This window comes from Rousettus aegyptiacus, unplaced genomic scaffold (genome assembly GCF_014176215.1).
Source record: "Rousettus aegyptiacus isolate mRouAeg1 unplaced genomic scaffold, mRouAeg1.p scaffold_m13_p_2, whole genome shotgun sequence".
NCBI lineage: Eukaryota > Metazoa > Chordata > Mammalia > Chiroptera > Pteropodidae > Rousettus > Rousettus aegyptiacus.
The window spans coordinates 92,909,594-92,917,999 of NW_023416295.1; the positions used below are offsets into that span (position 1 = coordinate 92,909,594).

Genomic DNA, 8,406 nt, shown 5'->3' on the forward strand with positions numbered 1-8,406 from the left:
GGATAAATCCTGTTACAAAGAAATGGGCCCTTTAAGTTTCGAAAACCCTCGGCCGAAGAAGCGCCGGTACACACGCACTCTCACTCATAACAGTCACACACTCACTGACACTCACGCGTCGTCGGAACCACTGAAGAGCCGGGGGTTCAGCAGTCTCTGGGCACCTTCCTACCCGTGAAAACCGCCTGAGAAGCTGGGTAAGGACCAGATCTGCCTGGGTAAGGACCAGAACCCCACTTCCCTCACCTGGCCCCGGCCCCTGCCCTAGAAGAGATGAAAGAGGCGGCGGCGGCGGCGGCGGCAGCAGTTGTTCTGACAGGGTCTCCCAGCGGTAGTGGCTGCTTCGACCCGCAGCCCTAATCTACCGCCGCCGCCATGTTGGAGGGTGAGGTCACCCCCGGCGTGCTTCCGTCACCGCCGGCGTAGGGGCGGGCTGGGGGCATCAAGGAGCTACAGAAGGGGCGGCACTGTTTTCCCGAGCGGAAGTATGGACCATAGAGTCTTGGAGGTCTCTTCGCGCAGACGTGACCCGGAAAAGTCCTCTCTTTCCAGGAGTCGCTCAAATCTATGATTCCTGGGGTTGGTGGAGGTCATTGACGGCTGGAGGGAGGGGAGGCGGGCTACTAATGTGCAGTAAGAGAAGCTGGCGATTCCTGCGACTAAGAGCATTGCTGCATCCACTGAACATCTTCTGTCAGAACATATATTAAGCAAACAAGTATTGAGCTTCAAGTGTGTGTGCAAGTAAGCGTGTTAGAGAATTGTCAAGAGAGTCAGGAGAGCTGCGGAAAGCTTCGGAGTTGGCAGCCACTTGTCAGGGAAGATGGGCCTTGAAAGTTGGAAAAGATTTTGGATGGATGGAGTGAGGTGGGAATATAGAGGTCATTCTAAGTGGAGGATCCTGGATGGAGTGAGGTGGGAATATAGAGGTCATTCTAAGTGGAGGCCATATGGAGAAAAGGGAATTTTCGGTTGTAACCCATTTCGTTCACAGCACTCAGCCCTGGGCCTGGAACAGAATGTGTATTCATGGATACTTAATTTACTTGAACCCAAGCGTCCTTTATTGGAGTCACTAAAGGTATCTAGTCAAGAAGGTATAATATCTAAACCATGCTTTAGAGAAATCAAATTGCCAGTGGTATATATGAGGTAAATTGGAAGAAGCAAAGTGTTGAAGATGAGTTAAAGGGCTGTTTTGAGGAGCCAGATCAGGAGTGATAAAAGCCTGATGAGGAGTGACTGTTAGTGGGTACAGGGTTTCTCTTTGGGGTGATGGCTGCACAGCTCTATGAGTATATTACAAACCATTTAATTGTACACTTTAAATAGGTAAATTGTATGGTGTCTGTGTAATAACTCAATAAAGCTATGAAAAAAAGAACCTGAACTGATAGGAGTATATGGGAATCAAAAAGAAGGTTGGAGCTAGTGTTGTAAGAGGCTTTAAGCCTGAGTGACAGAGATGACAGTGGTGGCATTAATAGAGATTTGCCAAGAATAGGACTAGTGAGCTAAGAAAATGATCAATAATTCCCTAATAGTACATAATAACCAGTCTATATTTAAATTTTCACGACTGTCCAAGTAATGGCTTTTATAGTTTTTTTTTTTGGGGGGGGAGGGGTGGAACAGGATCATGCATTGCATTTGGTTGTCACGTCTTTTATTAGTCTCCTAGTCTTATTTTTAATAGCATTGGCTTTTCGAAGTATATTCATACAATGGCAATTACATAGCATAAAACAAAAATGAACCATCGGTATATGTGGCAATACAAATAAATCTCAAAAACATTGTGTTGAAAGAAAGAAGCCAGACACAAAACAACACATGCTGTATGAATCCATTCATATAAATTTTAGGAACAGGCAAAATTAATCCATGGTTATAGAAATCAGCACACCGTTGCCTGAGAACGGAGGATATGAGATTGACAGGATAAAAACATTTTTTCTAGGGTAATGGTGATCACACAGGTATTAGAACTCATCTAATTGTAATTTTTTAGGTCTATGCTGTTCATTATACGTAAATTTTTCCCAAAAAAGTCATATGAAATAATTCTGTGTAGTTATGTTACCAATTTGATAAATGGTTACTTTCATTTCTTTCAGATTGCTTTCAGTTTCAGGCTTTGCTTTTGTTCCCTTTTTTATTTTGTTTATTGAATGTAGAACAGAAGGATAGCATATAGGGCTGTGGAACAGAATAGAAAGTCCACAATGGTCAACTGATTGTGACAGAGGTGTCAAGGAAATTCAATGGGGAAAGGGATAATCTTTTCAACAAATGGTGTGAAATAATATAGTCTTTTACAGAAATTATTTGAATTTAATCAGCAGTGTATGGGTTTGGTGTTGGGATTTTTTTGTTTGTTTTTACAGATCTTACAAGTGATAAAAAGTTCTAGCTTAGCCAGGTGTGATTAGAAATTCTAAACTCCAGTCTCTACTCACTTTATTCATTCTCATTCATCAGTTATTTATTGAACTCCTACTATGTACCAGGCAGTATGCTGGATGCTGGTGAAAACAATGAGTAGGTCCGACATGGTTCCTGTTGAGAAGCCGAAATTTTCATTGGAAATAAGTTGAAGGGGTATTTATGAAAAGCTCTCTCCAAGGAGATTTTTTTGGAAGAGAGGGGGTGGGGGATTTTTAAGTTGAGACTTAAAGAATGAAAAACAAGCTAAGGGGTAACTAGAAGAAAAGAACTTTTCAGGTGAAATGCTTGGTGTTTTCCTGGAAGTGAAAAGAAACCAGGAAAGCTTTGAGGTAGAGAGTAAGGGAAGAGGAGTAATGAGATCAGACAAGTAGGCAGGACCAGGTTAGGCAGTGCTCACACAGACCATAGTGTAAGGTATTCACAAGCAAATAAAAGCCACTAGAGGTTTATAAATTGAGTGACTAGATGACATCTAGGATTTCACTCTGCTATGAGGAAAATTGGTTGGAAAGTGGCAGAAAATGCAGGCACCTAAGTTAGAGTTTCACTACTTTCTGCTACCATTTATTTTTTTCTCTTTAAAATTAATTCCTTGGAGATGGGAAAAAATGACTTGGATGACAGAGGCTTTATTCATCCCTCTTGCAACCAAATCAAAGTTGTGACAGGATACAGAGCAAACAGCCATCAAAGTTGCCTGGGATCTAAATGAAAAGAAGCACTACAACTAGGGAGGAAGAGAAATAATTAATCTACGAACAACAGTAGAAGGTAGGAGGAGGTGAAGACGTGAGGCTGTCCCAAGCGGTTGTGTGGGAAAGAGGCTAAGCAGTGGCAGACGCCTCTTAAAGTGGCCGTGTCTGTGAGCACACTTCGATGGTGATGGACCTGCTCGTTCTGAGCACCAGCACGGAGGGACACTCAGTTGTCAGAGAAAAGGCTGGAGGCGAGGCTCTCTCCTGGGCAGAAGTGCAGGCAGTATCCATTGTTCCTCTGTTGAGCCCTCGCCGCTCCCAGTGTTTGGACCTAGCGCCACCATAGCTAATAACAGAGGTCACTCTGCCCAGAGGAGTCCCTGAAACTCCACCTTCCCCAACTCACAGCCCCAACCAAGCCACATCCAGCTGTGTCCTCAGTGGATCGGGTGTTCCTTAAGAAGTAAAGTAGATAATAATGTAGTTAATAATGTAGTAAATATGTAAGGGAGAATAGGGGTAGTAGATTTAGTGGGGTGATCACTTGGTGAGTTATATAGACCTCTAATCAGTATGCTGTACACCTGACACTAATATTGTACACCAACTATAATTGAAAAAAAAAGTAATTGAATTGTATAATGTAAATATGAGCAACTAATTGTCTATTATATTTTAATAAAGCTGGGGGGAAAAACGAAAAATTTAAATTAAATTAATTCTCTAACATTCAAAGACAAAGATGATTTACATTTACCTCCACTCTCTGTGTCCTCCCCAGCAAGCAAACTCAAGAGTTAGTTTATCTATTCTGTTGACTCAATTTCTAATTAAGCCATAGGTTGAAGCCTCAGCTTGGGAACAGGTAAGACAAAAAGCTAGCAAACTATCTCTTTATGACTACTCTGACAGGAATTTAGGTCAGTGACTTTGGTGAAGCCATACTAAATAGGTTTATTTAGGAGGGGGATTTTGCAATTCACCTAAAAAACTTATAATAAAGCTTTTCCACAAGACCTAAATTATTACAGGAGGAAATTAGATTTGGAAAACTACTAATTAGTTAATCTTTGCATGTACTAACAATAACTTTTTCACCCCAGAGACAGTCTCTGTGAAGCTTACCACATTCTTATCAGATAGGATCTGGCCCGTTCCTTAGTGAATCAGCAAAATACTGTAGAAACTAGTTGTAAAGAGCATTAACATAGGGAAGGGAAAGCTGCACAAAAGGAGATATTAACTATATCTGTAACACTATTTATTTTAAAAATTAAGTCTTAAGGTGAATGTAACAAATGTTAATTGTCAATTCGGAGTGGTGGTACATAATTACATGAATGTTTTAATTATTCTTTCTACTGTCAACATAAGAAATATCTAAACCTGCAGAGAATTTGTATAAGTTTATTTGAGCCAAACTGACATGCTGGGAAGCAAAGTCTCAGATGCTCCAGAGAATTAGTTTGGCAGCTTCTTTTATATATTTGCAATTAAGGAGGTAATGGAAGGAAGATTACATGATGGTGGGCAAAAGCTCGGTGGGGTTTGATTACAGAAAGGTTAACAAGATTATTTGCTTGAGGGTGGTTACATTTGATTTCAAAGGTTTATTAACTGAAATGCACAGAAACAATGGACAGGGGCTTGCTTGAGGAAAAGATAAGCATTTATTAAAGAAGTCATATGCCTGGGACTGACTACCCACCATGACCTGCCTAGTTAGGAATTTATGAACCGATCACCATGTGAGATTACTTTCCATAGGACTCCTTATTTTTCATTTTTAGTATGTTTCTATATTTTTTAATATCTCAAAATTAATCACAAAAATCAGCACACTCCTAAAAAACAAAAGCATCATGAACTGACAGTGTAACATCTGTTCCAAACATTAATTTCATAAATAATTAGATATATGGCATTAGATTGCTACTCCCATTCCCCAAACCATTATTTTACAGAAAATTGTAAAAATAAATGGGAGGAGGGATTGTAATCCAAATGAGTGAATATTACCTCATCTTGACCTAGGGATTCTATAGGGAGGCATAATGCTGAAAATCTGTTTCTGGGATGGTGAAGAATGACATTAATGCAAAACCTAAATAGATAAGAGAAACAAGCCTATCATCTGGTTTAGCTCAGTTCATTAGAATACTGATCAAGATAAGGTCAATTATGTAGATTTCTGCTGTCCTATTAGTGGCTGAATCCTTCTCTTATGAAACGTTAACATTTTTCTCAAATATGTGCACCCATACACTACGAAGAACAATATACTAGTACAGCTGGAAAACAATTTGGTAGTCTTAAAAATATGTACCACTGTCTATAGCTATGCCACCCTGAATATGCCCGATCTCATCTGATCTCAGAAGCTAAGCAGGCTCGGGCCTGGTTAGTACTTGGATAGACCGCCTAAGAATACCAGATGCCATAGGTGTTGAAAAAGTTTTTTTTTTGTTTAAAATATGTACCATTGCCATTAAAAGGACAAACTGACATGTGCTTTCTGGTGTGATGCACTGAGGACACAATATCACACGTATAGCACTTCTGTAATTTCTGTAATGCATAACCTTAATCTAATGAGGAAACCATCAAACAAAAACAAATTGAGGGATTTTCTACAATTGCTTCTTCAAATTTCTGGTGCTCTTCAAAAATGTCACTCTCAGGAAAAGACAAAATCTGAGGTGCTAACTATTCGATTTTAAAGGAGATTAAAAAGATATGATAATTAATACAACCTTAGATTGAATCTTGGATCAAAACAAATTGCTACAAGGGATATTGTGGGACGTATGGCAAAATTTGAGAATGAGATTGTTAAATTTCCTGAATTTGATCAATGTTCACAACTGTTCTTATGAAACACATGCTGAACTATTTAGTCATGAATTATACACACACACACACACACAGATGCTCCTCGACTTAATGATGGATTATATCCTGATAAACCTAAGTTGAAAATATTGTGAGTTGAAAATGCATTTATACAATCTAACTTACCAAACATCATAGCTTAGTCTAGCCTATCTTAGACATGCCTATAGTTGAGTAGTTGAGTTTTATCTCAAGAGTAAGTGCCGTCTTCTCACCAGAGACTAAAGACACAAATGGGCATTTTGTAGACATCATGGAATGCAAAACCACAAAAAGCAATATCCAAAAGCATGCAATACAGTACACTGTATTGTTCATTTACTCCTCTAATCTCATGACGGAGGGCTGTAGCTCTCTACTACTGCCCAACATCACAAGAAAGTATCATACTGCATATTGCATATCGCTGGCCTGGGAACAGATCAAAATTCAAAGTAGATTTCTACTGAATGCATCTTGCTTTTGCATTATTTTACAATAAATATCTTAGGTCAAACCATTGTTAAGTCAGGGATTATCTGAGCATGGAAAGTGAAAAAGAAAATATAGTAAAATTAATAATTGGTATGTCTAGGTGAGGGAGTTCATTGTACTATTCTTACAACTTAATATATTTGAAATTTCTTCAAAAAAAAAGGTACTATTAAGAATGTGTGAATCCTTTGATGCATAATTTTACTACTAGTAGTCTACCCTAAAAATAAAGTTTTCCAAAGTCTTTGCCTTTATAGTTGGGGAAAAAAATATTGGGGCTTGGAAGCAAACAAGTCTGGAAGAATTTCTGCCCTAATTTTCCAAATAATTCCCCCTAAGTAGGTCCCGGGAATGATGCTGAAAAAATGCAGCGATCCATTCAGAAAAGTTCCAAATAGATTTTGTAGATACTCCACCCTAATGGAGACGGTGCATAACTCTTCACATCTTAAGTATGAGCTGCACGTAGTGCTTACTTCCAAAGAGTACAATATATAAAAAGGTGGGAGTGAGTAACTTTACAGTGGAGAAACCTGACAAACACTCCTTCAGCTGGGTGATCAAGGTCAACATCAATAGTCAAAAATGTTGACAGCATGAACCCTTGATATCACATAATGAAAATGGCACATTACCTCTGTAATCTTATTCAAAACTCATAACTCCCCATCGGTAATGAGAAAAATTCCAAAAGAAGTGCATCCTACTACAAACCTAACCAGTATCCCTAGAAACTGGCAAGGTCATCAAGTACAAAGAAAAGTTGAGAAATTGCCGCAGTCAAGAAGAAACTTAGAAAACATGACAATTAAATGAAATGTAGAATCCTGGATGGGATCCTGGAACAGAAAAAGGGCATTGGGTTTAAGAGAGGAAAGGAGGCATCTAAAAAATGCAAACCAAAGGGCTTGCAGAAATGACCAACTCAGCCAAAGTCCATTTCTAACTGCCCTCTCCCTGCTCCAGGACTCTCTAGCTAACATGTTTTTTCCTATTGCTGACTCCCCCACCTCAAGAACTCTCCAGCTCACATCTGTTGATTCATGGCTTGCCAACCAATTGTCCTTCCTTATCTCTGTAGCTGTGTAGGAATAACAAGACTATAAAACTGCTTATTATGTTCCAATCAGGGCTCAGCCTTTGGATAGGAATCCACTGAGCAGGTGCTGGCATTAATAAGTGTTGCTTCCAGCAACAAATGAACAGGACAAACAGAGACTCATGGATGTGGACAATGACTAGTGATTACCAGACAGGAGGGTAGAGGGGGGAAATTAAAAAAATGTAAAAAAAAATAAAAATAAAAATATAAGCTTAGGAAATAAAAAGTCATTATCATACCCCCCCCCCCGCACCACCAAAAAAATAAGTGTTGCTTCCTACTTATAGACTCAATGTCCAGTCTCTGTGTTCAAGAATGCTAAAACAGTGCTGATAACGCCAAGGTCACAAGACGAAGGACCTATAAGACCAGTGGTCTCAAAATTCCTTCCCCCTTGTAGCCCGCCTCCCATCCTGAGTCATAAGGCACACGGGAAACCTCAAAGGAATCACGCGCCCCTTACATAGACACTACAGAGGTATATAAACTGTAATAAATGTAACCAAAGCGAGCTCGCGCTTTAGGGGTGATAAGCCTCACAAACTCTGCCAGCCTAATAAATTCTCCTTCCTTTAACAAAGTTGTCTGAGCGTCCAAATTCTTGTCAGGTATTGCTTCCTGCAACAGGTTAAAACTAAGGAAATACAAATATATTATGGACACTGGTTAATACATGAATATTGGTTAACTAACGAATGTATCATATTTGTTAATAAGAGGAAACTGTGTGAAGGGGAGAAAGATACATGAGAACTCTCTGCTTAATTTTTCTGTAAATCCAAAACTTCTTTAAAA

At 39.3% G+C, this 8,406-nt stretch overlaps 1 protein-coding gene and 1 long non-coding RNA gene across 9 annotated transcripts in view; one reads left to right on the forward strand and one right to left on the reverse strand.

The window, feature by feature from the left end:
- BCL2L13 (BCL2 like 13) overlaps positions 1-384 on the reverse strand; it is an 85,546-nt gene extending 85,162 nt beyond the window's left edge. For 3 of the 8 annotated variants that reach the window (XM_036236855.1, XM_016125640.2, XM_036236857.1), the window contains exon 1: positions 247-382. The gene's annotated coding sequence lies outside the window, so the exon portion shown is untranslated. Of the gene's footprint in view, positions 1-115 lie in introns of all 8 variants that reach the window. The other 5 variants (XM_016125609.2, XM_016125668.2, XM_016125692.2 and 2 more) reach the window with 3 other exon arrangements.
- Positions 385-454: 70 nt separating this feature from the next.
- Positions 455-2,931, forward strand: LOC118613691. The gene is made up of 2 exons (XR_004955701.1): positions 455-867; positions 916-2,931. It is a non-coding gene; the product is annotated as an uncharacterized LOC118613691 (long non-coding RNA).
- The last annotated feature ends 5,475 nt before the right edge of the window (positions 2,932-8,406 follow it).